The sequence below is a fragment of the Callorhinus ursinus genome, unplaced genomic scaffold, assembly GCF_003265705.2.
Source record: "Callorhinus ursinus isolate GAN/ISIS: 27379988/994484 unplaced genomic scaffold, GSC_fseal_2.0 scaffold25, whole genome shotgun sequence".
Classification (NCBI taxonomy): Eukaryota; Metazoa; Chordata; class Mammalia; order Carnivora; family Otariidae; genus Callorhinus; species Callorhinus ursinus.
This window is the reverse complement of record NW_027397087.1, coordinates 34,609,403-34,631,154: the sequence shown is the minus strand read 5'-3', so window position 1 is coordinate 34,631,154 and position 21,752 is coordinate 34,609,403.

Below are 21,752 nucleotides of genomic sequence, written 5' to 3'. Positions count from 1 at the left end.
CCTGTCCTTCTTCCTCAGGGGTTCCTTCCAGAAGGGAAGGCCAGGAAGCCTCATCTCAAGCCCTCCTTGACCTTCTGAAATTGCAACATGACAAAAGAGGAACACGAATGCAAGCACCCCAAATCACCATCTACTGGATTTCCCCAGAACAAATTCGATAGAAGAACCGACATGGGGGCTGGTTTTGACATATGGTACTTGACATTCACGGTCTTAGGTTCTCACCCCAACTCTGTTCTCTCACCAGCTGTGCAGCCTGGGACAAAGCCACTTCCTCTATCTTGAAAGTCACACCCAGCCCTGTCATTCTGTGCCTCTCAGTCTATATTGAGCTCACTTAAGGCGAACGTGGACCCCAAACCTGAGCAGATCTGATTGTACCAGTGGTCACAGCCCTACACCCTTCCCTACATCCAGGTCCTCTGCCATGGGACCTTGTAGCTCCTCCCATGAAGAAGTGGGCCCACCCCCACCCCCACCTGGAATCTGGGCTGGCCCTAGGTCTTGCGCTGGCCGACAGGATGTGGCCAAAGTGATGGGATGCTTGTTCCAAGTCCAACCTTCAGCAGGGGCCGGTGCGCTCTCATGCTCTCTCTTAGGACCAGCCACTGTCACACGAACTGGCCGGAGCAGAAGCAGGCAGCCCCACACATGCGACAATGTCCAGCCTGGAGTAGCAGAGCTGCCCCCTCCAACCGCAGCTGACCACAGATGAGATAAGATGCATCCCATGAACCCGTAGAGTCTCGAATAATGAACGGCTGTTTTCAGCCATCAAGTTCTGGGGTGGTTTGATAAGCAGCAATGGCTAACTGACAGAGGTGTCAAAATGATTTTGGCAGTTTGCAACTGTCGTTACCACAGAGCCTCACAGAAAATCCCGTGGGTTCAGATTTGGCATCCCCACTGAGGCTCTCAGAGAGGGGATGTGATTTCCCTTACATACAGAAGTGATAAGCCACAAATCCGGATTGTGGAGCCAGCCAATCTGATGACCCATCCTGAATTCCTGCTATCGCACTTCACTGCCCACTGGGGATCCGGAAGCGATCAAGGACTCTTCCTTCTTGCCTCTGTCCGGCTTCGTGCCCTGTCCTGTGTACTCAGGTCAGCGAGGAGCATGGGGAAGGCCAGGCCTGGCCCATGGGCCACGCCACCTGAGCGCCGCACTTAGTGCACCTGTCTGCAGCGCCTGGTGCTTCCCTTTCGCACTCTGCCGGGAACAAGGCACGTTTGGAAATGTCTCAGCAAACCGTGTGGTCCTCAGGACAGTGGGGAAAGCATCCACCCCATGAACAAGTCTGAGAAGCTGTGACGACCCTGAGAAGTGGAGGGGGCGAGCCGATGATCCCGGGGTGGGCTGACTCTCCCTCCTGAGTCCCAGGCCCTGGGCAGGGCTCTGGTCTGGGAGTCCCAGTACCGGGCCCTGAGCCTGCCCAGTGTCTCTGACCAAGGCCACTTCCTTCTCTGACACTTCATTTCTCCATCTGTAAGGAGTCCCCTCCCCACTGAGGATTCTCAACAGCACAATACTGCAGCGGAATATCATAAAGTTTCCCCAGAAGTTATGTGAGGCCAGGACCCCGGCCAGGGTTTGAGGCCCCCAGTATAGGAAGGAAAGTGCAAATGTCCAAAAAGAGTTACAGAAATGACGGTGACCTTGCATGTTGACACAGAACAAGTTAACCCTTTACGTGCCTCACCCCGACCTAATGCACTATATTTTTGAGGATCACTAGCAACAGCAAGAGGCTAACTTTGCGGTCATTGGTGAGGGTGTTCTGAGCTTGAAGGTGAGAGACCCCGGGTACTGGTGGCTCAGGGCGTGGCAGGGGCAGGAGGGAGGCTCGGCACTCACACTTCAGTGATCCGAACCCCAACTGACTACCTTTTGAGACGGAGGCCCAGCTGGGCCCAAGGCCAGTGCTTCCGTGGCCTTGGGCCTCTGACAAGGGAGCGTGGCTAGCTCCTGCAGGCAGTGAAATGCCTGCTCTGCATCTGAACTGGCAGGACTAACGCTGCAGAGCAGATACAATAAAACAGATCATGGAAAATTTAATGGCCCGTGGTCGGCAATCATTGAATTATTTGTGTCATTCCTGCCTCTTCCGAATTCTCAATTGCTCGGCCCCCGGCACTGCAACCCCGGCTGTTTGCAGGCTGCCGAGGAGCAGAGCCTGACCAGAGAATGGGACCTGGGAGCCAGGAGGCAGGGGCTTTCTGGGTAACCTTGGGCAACAGTTGCTTCCCCTCTCTTGGCTCTATCTTCCCTTCTGCCAAACCGGAGGGTTCTCTTCCAGGATCTTCATAACAACTTAAATTTACACTGCTCTCTCTGACCAGAGGTGATTCCCCACATCCCTCCAGGCTTTGCCAGTCCCTGTTAGGTGGGCGGGATGGGTAATGCTGGCATTCCCATCGTCCAGATAATAAAATGAAGCTCAGAACTGTGACAAGCCTCAGTCAAAGTCAAAAGGACAAAAAGTCGTGGAGAGAGTGTCCAATATGAGATGTAGACCGGGTTCGAAGAATTTTAAATTTTCTCCATACCAAAATCCTATTGGAAAAAAAAAAAAAAGTCATCAGTAAAGGAGTAAATCCATAGTAGGAAATAGGCAAGGATACTATCAGTGGACCAGAAATGTGGCGAAAGGAAGCAGGAATGGGGTATCCAATTGATTGAGAAGCCAGAACAAGGAAACGGCAAGTCAGCATCAGCCGAGGAGAAGCTCGCTTGTCACTGAAACCAGAGCCTCAGAGCAAACTCCACCCAAAACAAGGGGGCCTTGGGGCAATTCAAGCTGCTGGGAGCATAACTGGGCTACTTGTTGCCGCCTCTATGCGGAACAGGTGGCCTCGGCATTCGACCCCAGCAAAGTCATGAGAACAACTCTCAAAATAAAACGGGGGTTCTACTGGCATTTCTGTAGACTTGCCCTTCCTGACGTTCCTCAACAGACTCTGAGGGGAAAAAATATGGACAGTGACTCCACAGAGATAAAACATGATCTGTTCTACTGCAAAGGGGTCTCCACCATCCGTATAGGCTCTTATGTAACTCATGCAGAGGAGCATGTCGTCCGTACAAGGTGGAAGGTGCGTTGGCTCATACGCAATTTTCCCTGGACGCTATGTTCTGGGCCAAGGTACAGCAGCTGAATGCAAAGCCAGCTGAACCCAGAGGCACACGGTATGGGACACAGGCTCCAGGTACACCCCCAGTCCTCCTCGGGGCCACTTGCGTTGTCTTGGGAGGACTTATGACAAGACATTCCTCATTCCCTGTGCATTTTACCCTCATTTTCATAACCCAGAAGCCTATGCCCTACTTCACACCACTTTCTATCAAGCTACCCTTGCTTTAAGAAAAACAAAAACAAAAACAGGTAAAACCCTGTATTTACTGTAATATTTTTTTTATTTATTAGAAATGTCACATGTATTTTTAAAACACCAGCAATTTCACTAGTGCTGTTCTTTTTGTTAGTGTTCATAACGCTGAAGGAATCTTCAGTAGCTTACCCTTAACCCTATTTTTCTCACTAGTCTCATTATGCCTAATTGCAATTTTGAAGAACTTAAGAGTCTGGGGGCTCTCACGTGTCAAAATCCCTGTAACGGAGGCTCTCCACACTCAGAGAGTCTTCCTTCCTCCAGCCTGGTGGCAGGTCATGAGCTTTCATTTCTGCTCCCTGTCAGCAAGCCTCACCCAGACACTTCCAGGACCCTGGCCCACCCAGGAGAGAGGCCTATTTTAGAAGAAGCCCCACATCACCGTGCAGGAGAACATCCCTCCAGCCAATACGGGTCAACCTAGTTATTTATTCACACATCTTCAATGATTATCTAAGGATTATGGAGCTTTGAAGAAAACAAACCACATAAAAAAGAAGGATCAAGATGAACAAAGCAACGGGAAAAGAAAAACAGAGGTGATGCAGCAAACAGAAGAACACTCATGCGGATTCACTGGGAGGATGCAGCATTCATAAAACAAAAGAAAAGAAACAAACAATAAAACAGTTCTTAGAATGAAAAATTCATTGGCTGAAATGAAGAGCCAATAAAAGGGTCGAATAATAGAATGGAAGACCAAATCAGAGATGGAGACAATGAAGTCTACGAAATGCCTCAGAATATAGATTAAAATGTCAAAGTGATTTTTTAAAATAAGGAAAGATAAAAGGAGGTAGAGCCCAGATCCCAGAACTCCGATACCCAACTAACAGGAATTTCAGGAGAGAACTGAAGCCATAAAAGGTAAGAAACAGTCAAATAGTAAGAGGAAATCCCTCAGTGGAGGGAAGATGGGCATTCGAGGGATAAAAGGGGTCACTATATTATTAAGACTCTCTTGTTTACGTCTGATGGAAACCCAATTCAACCTGGGTCGAGAGAAAACGTATTGACCGATCTGGCTCACTGCTGGAAAATCATTCATTCTCTTTCTCCCTTTCTCTCTTTCACTCTCTGCCCTCCTCTCCTGCACCCCTGTGGGTTCATTCCCAGGCAGACTCTCCATGTGCGTTGGCTAAGAAGACCTCCAGAATTGCCAGTCTCACTTCATCCTGGCACCAAACCCACAGGACAGAGCGTCCTCCTCTCTCCCAACATCTCAATTGGTCTCCAAGATGTACTCTGATTGGCTCAGTGTGGGTCACATGTCCACCCCTGAACCAATCCCCTGGCTGGAGAGATGGGATACTCTGATTGGCTCCCCTGGGGTCAGGCAGGACCACCCCTTCATTAACTGCACCTCCAAAGCCCTGGGGAGAGGATGAGTTAGTGGCACTTCTGAAGGGGAAGGGAGGCAGGTCAGACCAGAAAGCAGCAGTCAGCTAGCTACTCTTCTCACCAACTACACAGCACGTGTGATGGGGAAGAGACACAAGTTTCACAACAAAGGGGGAAACTTTCTAAGGTCTAGCAGTTAAGAGGAAATCTTAAACCTTCCTAAGGAAAAAAAAACTTAGGGTATCTAGAAGGAAGCCGCAATCAGATATTGCACGTGTGATGGAACTTTCTAGAAAGCAACAGAACAATGTCTACAGCATTCTGAGGAGAAAGCTCTTGGAATCTCTTACTTAAGTGGGAGAGCAAAGTACAGACATTCTTGAGTACTCAAGAACACAGATTCCCACCACACCCCACCCCTGTTATGCACACTTTCTGAAAAAAATTCCTTGAGGATATACTCTGACAAAATGAAGACTGAGCCCAAGAAAGAAGACAAGGTCAAAAAATCATAGAACTAACCCAGGATTTGAAGGGGCACATGCACCCCGATGTCTATAGCAGCATTATCTACAACAGCCAAATTGTGAAAACAGCCCAAGTGTCCACCGACAGCTGAATGGATAAGGAAGACATGGTATATAGATACAATAGAATATTAGTCATAAAAAAGAATGAAATCTTGCCATTTACAACAACATGGATGGAGCTAGAGAATATTTTGCTAAGTGAAATAAGTCAGTCAGAGAAAGGCAAACGTCCTGATTTCATTCATATGTGGAATTTAACAAACAAAATAGATGAACGCAGAGGAAGGAAGAAAAAAGAGAAAGAGAGAGAGAGAGTGGTGCGTGGGGGATGGGCTAGATGGGTGATGGGTATTAAGGAGGGCTCTTGTGATGAGCACTGCCCTGGGTGTTGTAATGTAAATGATGAACCACTGAATTCTACTCTTGAAACCAATATTACTCTATGTGTTAACTATTTAAATAAAAACTTGAAACAGAAACAAAAAAGAGCTAACCCAGGAGACGAATGAAAAGGCACCAGTAAGACAGTTTGTGCAGCTGGGCCTAAGAAGCAATTAGCCCCGATTAGAACAAGGCATCAGAGGGAGGAGTCCTCTGATAACCTCAAGAAGAAAACAGCACTGGGGCGCCTGGATGGCTCAGTTGGTTGAGCATCAGACTCTTGATTTCAAGTCAGGTCATGATCTCAGGGTCGTGAGATCGAGCCCTGCCTTGGGCTCCACACTCAGCACAGAGTCTGCTTCTCCCTTTCCCTCCCACCTGCTTGCACACTCTCGCTCTCTCTAAAATAAATAAATAAAATCTTAAAAAAGGAAGAAGAAAATGGAATTGCCCAATTTTATGAGTAAGAAGCTGGAACACTTAGAGCAGTCATGGAATTAAGACATGTGACACTTCCGAGCAACAAGGAAACGCAAGGTAGAGACTCTGGGAAAAACAATGAACTGTACGTGAAGGTCATGGTCCAGATATAAAGTGAGCTAAACTGTGGCATGATTCTAAGCCACTAGTCAAGGGTAGGAAACGATGCTTTCTGATCTCACAGAACCAACCTGCCGTTGGTCAGGGAATGTGGGAAGAAGCAGAGAATCAATGAACTCTTTGAATGCACATACCGTCTCTTTGGGTTTATGTTAGGAACAAGTGATAATTACTTCCTCAAGATATTTTTGTTATTTTTTGAACATGATTGGATAAGTCAGTAATTTCTGTTGACTAATTATGCTAACAGTAGGCTTACCTCTTTTTTATTATTTTTAATTTAAAAATGTATATTTAAGAGTAGTGTCATCTGTTTGTTTAAAGATAAGTTGTTCCTTCTGATTTTTGTAAGAGAAATGACCAAGCTCTGCCTAAACTAACAAACATTAAACAAAATTAAAATTAAAATTAAAAAATAAACTAGCAAACATTAAAACATTGCAACTCCAACTTCTCAATTCCTTTAAAGTTAAAAAAAGAGAAAAATTATATAAGAACCAAAATCTCTGATTTTGAAGAAAAATCCACTTGGAGTTTCCTAATTCTTTCTCCCTAACTTTAGTTTACTCTTCCATTATTATCCAGTAAAAATAAATTTTATATGCTTCTCCTCAATGTTCATCATCATCTCTAGATAATGAGATTTTAGGATGCTGGCAGATTTGGATTTTCTTTTTTCTTTTTTCCATTTTTCTCAATTTCTACATTCTGGACCATAAACTTGCATGAGTTTTATAATAAAAAAGGGGAAAAGAGAGAAAAATGGAAGTAGAGCTGTATATATTCTGATGTAGAAATATGTCTAGTGTATAATCAAGCCAAAAAATCAATTGTTGAGAAGAGTGTATAGTGTGTGTATATGTATATGTGTGTGTGTGTGTGTGTGTGTGTGTGTGTGCTTATTGTCACTAAGGAGTGGGGTCCTGGGGCTGGCAGGATGAGGGGTAGGGGGTGTCTCATATTTATTTTGTTATTGTTCTGGGCTGTATATCTTTTTCACAATGCACACAGAGTAATTTAATAATTAAAGACATGTCTAAAAGCAGTGGTAGAGGGAGGTTAACCCCTGAGCTTCTGACCCTGGAAGGATGCTAGTTCCCCTCCTCCTCTGTTGAGCAGCCAGCCACCCTGGGAAGAATAATCTCTCTTCCTTCCTCCAGGCAAAAGAACCCTCCACAGGAAGAGGCTGCCCCGTGGCAGACACAGAGAAACATATCCAGGCTTCACCTACATAACTGCTGCCCAGTGGGGTCTGGGGAGTGAGAGGGAGCAACAGGAGGAAGACCAAGTGCAGACAGGACATGCACCCAACATGCTTGGCCACAGAGAATGGAGTCAGCGTGGAGACGTGGCCCATGTACGCACTGCAATCTAAGGAAGGACTTGCCCACCACTCAGGTAGGCAGTCAGCAATGGGGCATCCGTCAGGAGACAGGGCCCTCCCCTTCTGAGTCTGCACACCCTCCCGGGACCTTCCCATCTACTCTGATGGGTTGGTAGCCATTCCTAGCCTGGGAGTCCTACAGCTTTATTCTCAGCCCTTGCATCTGTCTGGGGGTTCAGACCTAGATAGCCAATCATCTTCTGAAAAGACCCACTTGAAAGCCTCACGGACATCTCCAACTCACCTGCCCACCCCCTCAACGAGCACAACAGCTGTCTCCTCTCCAGGCCCCAGGCCCTATGCTCACCTGCTCTCCCTCCATGACTTGGTCAGTGTCACATCTGTCTACCCCACTGCATAGGCTAGAAACTGTCAGTCATCCTTGACTCCTTCCTCTCACTGCTTCTACATCTAGTCAATCCCGATTCCCATCAATTTCTAAATATCTGCCCTCCAGGCACAAAACCTACTTCTCTCCTTCCCCTGCAACTGCAGCAGTATCTGCCTTCATCAGTATTACGTGGCAACTGCCATCCGGCAAATGGTCCCCCCACTTCCCCAACCCCAGTCCCCTCACTGGTCTTCTTTCCCCCAGTCTCTGTCTTCCAGAGTGACCTTCTAAAAGATGCAGATCTGATCTTGACTCTATCCTGCTTATAAGCCCTTTGAAGGCTCCCCACTGCTCCCAGTTCCTGATCCTTCTCCTTTGCTGGACAAGCAAGGCCCTGCATGATCTGACCCCAGGCAGCCCCTCCAACTTTACTCTATACCTCTGCTCCTCACATGAGATCAGCCCGGTTGAATGGCCTTTATTCCTTTGAACCTCCCATGCACTCACTCATCTTTCCCTTTGCATCATATTCACAGGCATCAGACTGCCTGTGACAGACTTCCCCACTCTTCTCTTCTCTTCACAATTCACCTGGAAGATCCCAGTTCGTGTGCCCTGGGAAGCTTGCCTGGACTCCTGACCCTATGAGCCCATAGGACTCTATACTTTCCTCCCTCATGCACAGATCACATAGTCTTCTTAATACATCCATATCGCCCACTAGACTATTACTGGAGTCAACCTTCACAGGAGCTTTTTTGGATGAGTGGATGGATGGAGGGATGGGTGGGTGGGTGGGTGGAGGGATGGGTGGGTGGGTAGATGGATGGGTGGGTGGAGGGATGGATGTGTGGTATTAGATGAAGGGGTGGGATTAACTGAATGGATAGGGTTGGATGTGTAGATGACTTCAAGAGTGAATGAGCAACTTAATGAATGAATATATACACGGGAACTGGTCAGAGCCCTCCAGAGCTTGGTTAGCTTGAGGTAAAAGCCAGGTAACTAGAAGACTCAGGAACATGGAGTTGCCCAGACAGTGCCAAATTCCAGAACACAGGATAGCAGCTGCTGAACCACCAACTTGCCCGTCTTACACAGATCCTAGGGACCAGGAATGGCTTGGCGGCAGGTGCTACATTTATATAAGGAGGCCAAAGCCTCCACCTGATTAATTCATTAATTCATTTATTGCATATGTATTTCCTGAGAGCTTGCAGGGCACTGACCCCTGTATTGGGCCCTAGGAATTCACAGAGGGATAATACGGAATCACTGCTCAAGTAACTCCATCGAGGGATCGGGAACCCCATTACTGCAGGAAATAGACATCTGATGGACATCTGTATGCTGCACAAGAGTACAGATGAGGGAGGGGCTGATTTAAGGGCTGAATGGGTTTAGGGGCATCCTGGAAAAAAATCCTCTGGGAAGCAACGGCCTGTGAATGATGGGAAAGGGAAGGAGTAGACGAGGTCTATCTTGCTGATGCTAATAAAAGGTGCCACAGCATAGAGATAAGGCTCTGGAATAAGATGATGGAGGCAAATCCCCATCCCCAACAACTCCCCAGAAGCATACAGAGCTGAGGAGTAACATACAAGTGAGTTAACTCTGGGGATGCTAGAGGGAGTGGGAAGTCAGGGCAGGGGAGGGGAGGAAGGCAGGCAGGGGGGTGAGTTCCAGCAAGGTCTCGCAGAGGAGGTCTGAGCCCAGACCCACGGGGGGCCCAGGAGTGTGAGATACCTCCAGTTACCCTGACCCAAGGTGGAAGCCTGGCCTTTCACACTCCCACTTCTGCTGTGCTTGGGTCAAAATCCTTCGTTGGGGAGCAAGGGACACAGAGCCCACGGGCAGTGACTCCGGTAGATCACGGGTAGCCTTCCAAAGATAGTTGCAGGTTCTGAGACTCAAAAAAAGGAAGAGAAAACAAAAACAAAAACAGTAGGAAGCGACCTGAAGGTCGTCAGCGAAATCCATCACATTACCTCACATAGCTCCCAAAGGGAAAAATTAGAAGATTGGTAAAGCTTATCATGGTGCCTGGCACATAGCAAGCAACAAAAGGGAGCTATTACTGTTCAAACCCTCTAAATTCACCAAATGCTGGGTAAGTGACAGGCCCTTGGCTAGTACTGGGCCAGGCCGGGCTGGCTAAGGAAGAGTGACCGATGCCTAGAAGCCCTCAGAACAACACTGCCAGAAAATGACAATCTCTCTTTTCTCTAGTGCGGCAAAAGACCCAGAATTGTCAGAACCCACTGCCAGCCAAAAAAAAAAAAAAAAAAAAAAAAAATTGTATATGCAATTAATTAGGCCTCTGCTTCAATGCTCTGCTCTCTCTGTTTGCCTTCACCAGCTTAGCATCCAATTTTTTAGCTGAGAAGGCGGGGCAGCAGGTTTCTGAGATATTTTTTGCTAATGGGCTGAAATATTACACCCATAATTATAGCCTGGCTGCATATTTTTTCTTTTGCTCATTTTGTTCAGCACAGCAAACACTGTATCTGATTACAGCCATTCATGTCTTCTTTATAAAATAGGGTTTATCACACTCGGCAGAAGGGATCAGTGGCGTTGGAAAAATGGTCTAGGCTAAAAACCCTCTAGGAGCCCCTACTGGGTGGGGGGGGGGGCAGGGGGGAGGAGTTGATGAGTTAGTGCTGCTGGATGCTGCCTCCTTGGAAGAGGCCAGGAGGGAGGGAGACAGACTGGGGCAGGAAGCACAGGGACAGCCTGGTCATTTTTCTCCACTGCCCCCACCTGCACTCCTTATGCCCCGCCAGCCCGAGTCTGCTACCTCTGCTTTCGCTGGCTCACACCACACCTGCTCCTACCTCTAGGGCTCTGTTCATCCTGCTACTACTCTCTCTCACTCCTTGGAGAATGCCTTCTTCCATCTTGTCCTACCTAAACCAGTAAACTGCCAAGTGTGGATCGCAGGCCAACGGCTTCAGTACCCGCCCCCCCACCCCGGGAGCTTGATGGAAATGCAGATTCTCGGGGCCCCTGGGTGGCTCAGTTGGTTGGGCGACTGCCTCTGGCTCAGGTTATGGGCCCAGGGTCCTGGGATTGAGCCCCGCGTCGGTGGTAGAGGGGACCAGCTCAGCGGGGAGCCTGCTTCTCCCTCTCCCTCTGCTGCTCCCCCTGCTTGTGCTCTCCTGCTCTCTCTGCCTGTCAAATAAATAAATCAAATCCTTAAAAAAAAAGAAATGCAGCTTCTCACAACCACCATCATCTTCCCTTTTGCCCCCCCAACTACTGAATGGGGTATCCAAGGGATTCAAGTGCTTTGCCCAAAGCCTGGAACCCACTGCATTAAACGGACCCTAAAGCTAGGGCATGGAGTCATCGCAGACTGGGTCCCTGGGTTCTGCCTCTTACTCTGTGTCATTGGGCAAGCTGTTTAATCTTTCTGGGCTTCAGTTTCTCGTTTACAGAATGAGGATGATGATAATAATTGATGCACAGGAGGAGTGAAAATAATGAATGCACTTGGATTGAGACACATGAAATATTGGGTTTTGGAGGCCAACAGTGCTTGAATAGCAGCAATTTCACATGGTTCAGCCTGACAGTTCCTTTCTCTTCAATCTTGCGGAGCTCAGCTCACATCACACCTCCTCCCCAAGCCCTCTGTGATTGCCCAAGGCCTGAAAGCGCGCCCCTGCCCTGCAACAAGCCCAGCTCGTCCTTCCTGTGCTTGTCAATTCCTTATGGGATATCTCTGGGTTCGAGGTCTATATGCTGGTCTCTGCATGCAAACCGTGCCCTCCCTGGAAGCGGTCTCCTGGCCTCACCGGCTTCAGAGGGAGGTTCATAGCGACCTTTGGCTCCGAAAAGAATCACTTACTGACCAAGGATAGGTGGGGAGATACCTGGGAAAGAATGAGAGATTTAAGACCCCAGGTGGCACCACAGAATGTTAGGAGGAGACAAGTTCCAAGTTGACAGGAGGTAAGGAATGGACAGGAAGCTAATGGCTGCGTTGTATGCCTGGAGAAAGGGAAACATCATAGAATTGCATAACCTCGGGCATGAGGGGAGCCGTTGGGCACGGAAGTGCGGAGCTACCCACACTGTGGTCCCCGAAACAGTAGTGCTGGGCATCACCTGGCCCCGCACCATCTCCAGGTTACTAGGTCAGAATATCGGGGTGGGGCCAGCACTCTGTTTAATGAACCCCACAGTGACTTTGGTGCTCGCTAAGCGTTGGATCACTGACCCTGGGTCACTTCCACCCGGGGCTCCAATCCCCTTACAGCTTCCTGCCGTGGTTGTGGGGTCCACCCTGAACACCTCCAGCGATGGGAGGCCAGCTGCTTTTGCCTTCCACGGCAGCCTTCCCCCACACTGAGCCCACGTCTCAGAACAGAAGAACTGGCCACGTTGGGTGGAGAGTGATGTATCAGGGTGGAGAGCAATGTCTCCAAGGAGATGCCTTGTGGCCAGATTGGCCTGATCAGAGGAAGACTAAAGCTCCACCAAGAGAGTCGGGTATTTGAAGTTGCCTCTGAGTATAAACTAAGTAGATTATAGAACTTCTAAATTACCCATGAAATAAGTTAGTATAAGGGACTGTGGGTGGAGCGGGGAGGTGAGAGGGATCTCTGCACAGCAGGGGTCGGATGAAATGCTGTCTCTTCAGGCTATTTATCTCGATGTTCCCAGCACCTAACAATGCCATGCACACTTATTGACTATAATTCCGGGCCAGGCAGTGTTCTAGGTATCAGACAGACATAGTGCTGAACAGGATAGAAACAGTTTCTGCCCTCATAGAATTTACTCTCTGGAGGAGAAGAGGAGGAGGACACAGACAATAACAAGTAAACAAGACTGTGATATAATTTCATATCGCGATATATGAAATGATTAAACAAAAATAATAATCAATATAAAGCACCTTTCTGACAAGGGCTATTTGTTCCGACTACCCTATTTAAAATTGCAACCCCCTCCTGCACTCACGATCACCCTTAACCAGCTATATTTTTTCCCACAGTATTTGTCACTCTCTAGAATATACTTAAGTTACTTATTATAGTCATGGTTGTTTTCCTCCCTGGAAGGCTGGGAGACGGGGGGAGCGGGGTGCCCTTGGTGGCCTCCATATTATTCACTGATGTAACTCAAGCTTTTGGAAGAGACTGTTTCCCACCTGGGGGTGATTTTGCCCCCAGGGGACATGTGACAATATCTGGACACGTTGTTGGTTGACACAACCAGGAAGGGGGACGCCACTGGCATCTAGTGAGTAAAGGCTAGGGATGCTGCCGAACCTCTTACAATGCACAGGACAGCTCCACCCCCCCCGACCCCACAACACAGGATGATCCAGTCCAAAATGTCGATCATGCTGAGGGTGAGAAATCTTATCCAGAGTCAATAAACATTAGTTGAGTGAGCGGATTTGATAAGAAGAGCATGCCCACTGGAGGGGCTCTCTTTCACAGAAGGTGGCCACCGAGAGCCTTTCGAGAATGGTGCACTTGATTGTAAGATGCTGGGAAAAAAGTTTCCAGGCAGAGGGACCAGCAAGGGTGAAGGCCTTCATCAGAAGTACCTTGGGATCTTCAGGATGGTATGAGAAGAACGGTGTGCCTGGGCACCTCACTAGTGACGCATGAGGTGAGGGAGGAGAGGAAGTCAGGGGCCAGACTCCGTCCTGCAGACCACAGAAGCAATCTGGATGTTATTGTAAGTGAGGGATGAAGCCTCGGGGTCGAGTTTGAGTCAGGGTCTGAGGCGAGCTGATGGACACTTTCAAAAGAGCATTCCGGTCCTTACGTGGGAAGAGAGTGGAAACAGAAAGATCAGTTAAGAGATAACCACAGTGGTTCTAGCAAGACGCCTTGGGCTAATATCGTTGGCAGTGGAGGAGGGATGAGCAATGGGCGGTTTGGGGTATATTTGGAAGGCAGAGCCACAGAACCTGATGCCAGACTGGGTGTAGGAAAGGGACCACTCTTAAGTTTGGAGATAGAAGCAGGAAGGGAGGGCAGGAGGGAGAAGAAATGAATGTTCCACGGCTGCACAGGTAGTTAGGGACATTCCAGACTAAAATCCACACATCTTGGTTTTTAGCCTGGTGTTCTTCACACTTCATCATGGGACTCGCACAGACCAGCTGACGCCCATTCCCTTCAATTCCCCAGACATTGAGAACATTCTGTGTAAAGCCTCCCAGGGGTGGGGGAAAACCTGAGCCGACCTCCAGGAACTTACATCCTAGGGAAGAAGACAGACACACGAACAACTTGGACCATAAATGGAAATGCTATCACAGAGATTAAAATAAGGTACAACAGAGGCTCACGGAAGCAGGACATGGGATCCCCCGGAGAACTGATAAGTAACTTGACTTTGAAGGATGGGTGGGAATTCATGGTCTAAAATTTCTGAAACCGAATCACCTAACTCTGGAGGTTGAGAAGTTTCAGATTCCCGACGACCCTGGCAATATTTGAACAGGCTGGGTGACAATCAGACACTTTTGTCTTTCATATTTCTCACAGGGATATCTGAATGGTGCCAGGGAGAAAAGACCTAACACCATATATGGTTATAACAATGGTGGGCGGAAGGACGTCTGGGACAGCATTTAACTGGAGATGTGTATCATTTGCTGTGGCTGCGTCGATAAGACTATCAGAGATGTGACCTGAAGAGGAGGACGTTGATGATGACACTATGAAGATGTCGATCAGATTGTTGACAATGTTGGCCATTCCGTACGAATGGGGAGATCAGGGATGGCCATGGTGACTCTGTTTTTTATAACATTGATTATGATGTTGGTGTGGACTGGGTTGGTAACGATAGTCATAATCTTGCTAGTGATGACGGCGCTGTGAATAGTGATGTCAATATTCGTGATGACTCTACCGACAATTTTGATAGCATGGGTAGATGTTGATTATGACACTGGTGTGGACTATGTTAACGATCATGACAATGACAATATTGCTAACGATGAATGATGGTGTTTATATTAAAACAAGAGTTGCAATGGTGATGTTGATGATATTGATTCTGATATCGATGACATCAACATTAGCGATGACGGTGATTCTGGTAATGATTTGGGAAGCAATGAGAAAGAGCCTGCTGTGTGATTTGGGGAGGCTGCTGTGGACGATAATGATAATGTCGGTGGTAACGCTCGTGACAATGGTCCTGATGATGCATAGCATAGTGGCCAGAAGCTTGTTTGGGAGCCCAGCAGACCTGAGTTCACATCCAAGTTCTGGCGTTTACCATTATGTGCCACTTGGAGCCTCAGCTACCTCCTCTACTAAATGAGGATAATTATAAGGGTCCTATTTTCTAAGATTGTGGCCAGGATTCAATAGCATCCTACACGTACAACCTGGCCCGTGGAAAACGTTCTGTGAATCGAGCATGATGGTGACGGTGGTGGTGAGATGCCGTTGGGGATAATGGCACTGATGAGTCCCTCAGTGATGCAATTAAAGATCATTGATTGGTGATATTATTTCCGTGATTGTGATACAGCTACTGATGGTGAAGAGACAGGCCATTTTGATTACAATTATGATCAGAGGCAGCGGCGTGGGGTACTGTTAAAAGCACCCATCTTGGAACCGAACAGCAAAGGTTCAGTTTCCAGCTCCGCCTCTTAACGTTCTGTGTCACCTTGGCCACGTGGCAGCCTGTTAAAGCTAGGAAGCCCTTTGGAGCCCATCGACTCCACCTCCGGCTCTGACAAATGAGGCAATCAGGCCCAGAGAGATGAGGTAACTTGCCCCATCCTCCCTACCGGTTGGTGAGTATGGCAGAGCTGGGGTGGGAAGCCAGGCCCCCTGGCACCCACTTCAATCCTCTTACCTCCTCAGCATATTTAGGCTCTTTGGAAGGGAGCTTAGATCCCTATGCTGTGTGTGTGTGTGTGTGTGTGTGTGTGTGAGTGTGTGTGTGTATGTTCTCCTGGGCATTTTCCCAAAAGCACCAGCAGCACAACCAGCCCAATTTTCAAAGAGCCATTTTGTGAGCAGTCAGGCCCTGGGTGTCCCTCTGTAATCTTTCTCGTCTCTCCCGACAAGCAGAGGCTGAGGATTTCTTTGGATTGGCTGTGGCTGGAGAAGGAGTTGAAATGGGTAATATTTGCCTAGTTTTTAGTGTCTGCTGTCTATAGCTTGCACTTCCATCATTCTATTATATTGATGACAGGCAGGCCCAAGCCACAGAGAAGAAACAAATTACCTAATAAATCAAGGCCCCAAGATCTAAAGTGGACAGTGTTATTAGACGAGGGGAGAGTGGGGTGCTAAGTGATAGGTAGGGCTGCCTGGGAAAATGGTCCAAGCAGGGAATCATCTGTCTATTTCTCCATAAATAATTACACACAACTGATATGCATCTGAGACAGAACATGATATGTTATTATTAACTAAACAGTGGGAGGGAGACAATGGCAGGGAGGGACAGGGAGGCCGTGCACAGAAAGCCAAAGCAGTGCTCATGATACTGGGCTTTGGCCAAAGCAGGAGGGGACGTGATGGCCTGAGAAGCTGCAGTTCAAAGGGACTGGGACCTTTATCCCGGACAGACGTGGGAGGCAAGACGATCTGGAAGGCGAGGGACAGCGCGAGCTGACGCATACCAAGAGCCTACTGCGTCCTAGCCCCTGTGCTCAGCCCTGCTCACCCATTAGTCCTTAGTCTTCATGGTGGCCAGTTAAGGACACGCTCTGCAGCCATATCGCCTGCGTTCAGAATCCCAGCGCTGTGCAGTCCTGAGCAAGTTACTTAACCTTCTAGGTCTCCACTTGCCCTTCTGTAGGATGGGTACAATCACCAGAGCACCAGCCTCACAGAATTGCCGTGAGGATTAAATGAGTTGGTGCAGGCAAAGCACTTTGAACGGTGCCCGATACGAGTAAACACCATTTTACAAGCGTGTGTTAAATACATGACCATCCCTCTGTTACAAACGGAAAGAGGGAGGTTCAGAGGGGAAGCAACATGTACGAGGTAATACAGAACAAAAGTAAAAGTGGCATTAGAACCCATATCTAGTCAACTGCGACATCCATACTCTGTCCCCTAGCTGGGGGAGGGCAAATTTTGTCTGTAGAGGACCAGACGGTAGTGTTTTAGGCTTTGTGGGCCAGTCTCTGTTGCAACCACCCAGCTCTGCTGGTGTAGCTTGAAAGCTGCCCTGGGCAACTGTAAAAGAACGGGTGTGGCTGTGTCCGGTAAAACTTTATTTATAAAAACAGGCGACAAAAGATTTGTCTGTCATTTGCTGCCCCCTGCCCAACACTGTTCTAACTTAGCTAAATAATCTCTCTCTCCAAGGAGACATCCATAAGTCTCTGAACTCTGCACCGCAGGGGTAGGCATGTCTGACCCTACTCCTCCCTAACCCCCCTGTAGGCTCAGTTCACAAAGGGCCTCACCCCCTTGGCTCCTCTGAACATCCTGTGGTTGGGGGGGCGGGGGCACCCCAGGCCAGCCAGGCAGAGCCCCTCTGCCTAGAGAAGATGTGCTTTCAGAGAGCAGTGCCCAGAGCCAGGAAGCAGCCTGCTTCCAAGCCTCTGTGGGCTTTGCCTAGAAGCCCCATGATAATCTTTTGTGGGCTGTCAATAAGCAAGTTGAACCCCATAATCACCCACTGCTCAGCTTCCTGGCTTTAATTTCCAGGAGGCTGGAGAAAACAGTGGCTAAGGGTTTTGCTTCCAGACAAAAGCAGCAAACATTTACCCCAAAGACATCTCGACGCAGGGCTGGAGCACTGCCCCACATAGTTCGGCCTTCTGGCTCCCGCACACGCAGACCTCAGGAGCCTGGCCGAGCGAGCCTTGCAAACCTGCCTGCACGCTGGAAACCAGGAACAAAGGCCTCTCCGGGCGCTTCCACAGTCTGCTCAGGGAGGCATCTTGGCAAAAGGTTGGGGGCCATGCCAGCTTCTTCCCTCCCATAGCCCACCCCTGACCTCTCTGATGTTCCGGTTTGGGGACAGCAGATCAAACCCACCCCCCACCCCACCCCGCCGTGCCTTCATCCTCCCGCCAGCCCTGTAGCCTTCCTCCAGAAAGATAATGAGGACGTATTAGGTTTCAGTACTTGAGCGGATATTTGCCAGGCAGATAATTTAGGATTTCAGCAGGGCAAACCTGCCTTCAGTTCAGCCTCCGTGGCCCAGTGGCCCCTGGCGCTGTTAGGAAATTTCATTCTGGTAATCTCTTTGTAGTGGGTAATGCCACCGCAGTAGGGACACATTCTTTCCAGCCCTTTCATACAAGCAAAACCCCAAACCAGCACGTGGGCATCGGGCACCTGCTTCAGAATCTGAGGGTGTGGGGTGAGCTCTGTCCCCACAGCCCAGTAATTCTGAGCCGTGAGCAAGTCACTGAATCTGCCGACCTCCCTCCCTCGTCTGCAGTGGTTGGGTCCCAGCTCCGACATTACCTGCGTGGCCTTGGGTGAGTCACTCTGCTTTTCTGAGCATAAATCTTCTCATCCTTAAAGCGGGCTGCCGATCCCTGCTCTACCTACCTTTATCCCACCAGCCCTGCAAGGAGGGAAGTGAGTCTGTGGTAGGTAACTTTGGTAGGTAACTTTGAAAGTTGCAGGATAATGTGGCAACACTGGGGCCTCATAGAATCAGTGGAGACTGGGTCCGCCTGAAGTAGGTTGGAATCCCCGCTCTCCCCGCGCACTTCGCAGCTGCAAACCGATGACGAGACGCGTGGCCTCCCTGAGCCTCAGGCCTCTCTCTCTGAACTGAGGGTAGGAGCTACTGCCCCAGCAGGAGGTCTGGTCAGCTTCTTCAGAAGAACTGGGCAGAACCCCCGGGCGGGAGACTGTCCCATTGCTGAGGAGGTCACGGCCAAGTGCGGGCCTTCGAGATGGTGGGGTCGAGGCTGGCGAAAGACATCCTGCGGTCTCTATGATGACTCCAGACCAGGGTCACTGAGCCTGCAGATGGGCCCGCGGTCATGGCATAGACATGAGAGGCGAGGAAATGGCTTGTCAGGCTCCAGAGCAAGGGACACTGGACAGGAGTCAGGAAGCAGCATGACCCTGCTGGCTCCTTCATTTTCCTTCCATACTCATTCATTCCTTCCTCCAACGACACTACCCTGAGCAGCCACAGTGGAGGCAGGCTTTCAACCGATGCCTGGGAAACGGAGAGACGTAGCCCTGTTCTCTGCCTCCAAGGAGGCAGGAAGACAAGTAGAACAAGTATTGGTAAGGGATACCATACAGCAGCATGTTCCAGGGGCAGTGGGCCCCAGAGGAGGGGGAGGGGTGGGGGGGGAAGCGGGGAGAGGATGCTGGACTAATGGCTCTTGAGCTCGGTGGCCCCGGGCATGTCAGTCCCGCTCCCTGAGCTTCCACATCCATCCGAGACCCGGGATTGCTCATGGCAGCCCCACCTCCTTCCCTCGGGAGTTTTCAGCACCCACGGAGCCAGAGTATGGGTGAAGCCAACATGGGAGACTGATGTAGGGGCAGCGTTCCGAGCGAGACAGTCACTAGGTGTGCAAGAGGTAGACCTCTGGCATCCGGGCACCCGCAGCCCTCTGGCCAACCTTGGCCACTCAAGGCTCCCACACTGCCAGGCAGGGCCCAAGCTCTGAACATCTCTTTCTCCACCCCCCACAGTGTTCAGATCCCACAAATGTGGAGTTTCGGCATTCCAGCAAGCTCCAGAATGATGTGAAGAACATTTAGGTCCCCTGGCCTAAATGGCTGGGGACAGCGGGGTCCCATGAGCATAAGTGGCTTCATCCAGGGAGCGTTGGAGAGGAGATTAGAACCTAGATTTCCTCTCCTATACGTGCTGCTCCCAGGGTCCCCTTCTGTCCCAAACCATTGCCTCCTGCCTCCCGCCTGCGATGAATTGAATTGTGTGTAATTGATAAATTATGCAAAAGGGCGCCTGGCAGTTTTCTGAAATGTTGGGTAGCTTCAAGGCAGCCCCTGGGGACACAGCCTAATTTTATGGAAACCTCACACTCTGTCTGGCCTGTTTTGTGTAAGTCAGATTGATATAACAAGACTCTGGGGAGTTGACTTGATTTCTAATTTTATTCTCTAGGTGAGCTGAATGAGATATAACTGTAATGAGTGTGTTGTGTGGGGCGGGCAGCGTAACGGCAGTAGAGAAAAATGTCTTTTCATCTGCCTAGTGGAGCGTTTCTCCAGCTGGACTTCCCCATTTCAGAATCCGGCCTTCCCCCCCTTTTAGAAGAGGAGCCATGTGTCAAGCAGAGAAGCAGGCGATGGAAAAGGAGAAACTACATCCCTGCAGCAGATAAATGCAGTGCCCTGCAGGAAGGAGGGCTGACCGGCTCAAGGGACACCGACCATCCTCCCTGCCGAGGACACCCTGGCCCGGCCCCGGGGATAAGCCATGGCAACTTTTCTGAAAGGTTCAAACTCAAACAGCATCCACAGCCCCTCCCCCAGTTCTCTTTGGCTAAGCTAAGTAATAGACCGGAACATTCACGGGGACTTGACTGAGTACTGAGGTGCAACAGAAGTGTGTGCACTTGAGGTTAAGAGCCCGCCTTCCAGCGGCACAGAGTTCAAATCCTGCTATCCTCCCAGAACCAGCAGGGCCCATGCTAGCCCCCAGGAGGACACGCGGGGTGGATGCAAAGGCAATCTTCTGTCGAGCAGCTATAGTTTAATATTTACAGCAACCCTCGCAGGTAGATGTGACTGTCCGTGCTTCACAAGTAAGGAGACTGACGCCCAGAGGGATGAAGTCACTTGCCCAAGTTCACAGAGCTACTCAGAGACAGAGTCTGGCATTCGAACTCAGGTCTCCCTGACACCAAAGCCCACACTTGGCTCCTCATCGGCTCCCTTTGGCAGGAGGCCAAGGGACTGCTCACTGCATGAGTCAATACACAGCCTCTTCCCCAGGTGCGCATCCAGCTCATAGGTTAGCCACACCCCCTTACGTGTGAGGGTGTGGCTTCACCCTTAGTTCCTGAAGATAACCATGGATTCTTCTCCCCTCCCTCCCTCCCTCCCTCTCTCTCTCTCTCTCTCTCTCTCACACACACACACACACACACACACACCCATCCCCTGCCTCCCACTCCGACATTCTCCAACCAATAAGGACCCAACCGGTCCGCAAGGTGTCATGGCCTGAGAGTCAGGAGACCCGAGCTGGGGCCCAGGGCCACCACTCTTTGGGGGCACTCAATAGCCTCCTCTGGGCCTGCTTCTTCACCTGCCAAATGGGAGCAAAGAAACACCAGCCCGCTTACTCCCTGGGGTTGTCTGAGGGCCTGAGATAATGCTCGTGGCTGTGCTTTAAAAGCAGTGTGGTCTAATCACGAAAGCAAGAACAATAATGATGATGTGCATGTATTAGACAATTACTGTGTGCCTGGCTGGCTTGCGCTCGATGCCTTCGAAGGGTGAAGTGGCACAGGCCCACTGTCATTCAACATCATTTTTCAAGGCCTTGGTGCTTCATTCCACACCGTACCACTCAGTGTCCATTTGGGAAGGGAGGGTCAAGGAGACCAATAAATAACACCCCCTTCCCCTTCCAAGTCTGGAACGCAAAGACAGAGCCCAGGAGATGCATGCTGAAGATCAAAATGTCAGCAGAGGCCCAAAGCTGGATTGGAGGTTGCAGCTTAAAGGGGTGGTCACAGTGGGTTTCCTGATACTTCTTCCTGAATGTGTTCTTGAAAACATCAGCCCCTTTGCTCCCTGGCAGAGACAGCCCCGGCCCCGCTAAGTGGATCAGATCACAGGGCCCACAAATGGCCAGAGTGTCCCTCCCTGCAGGC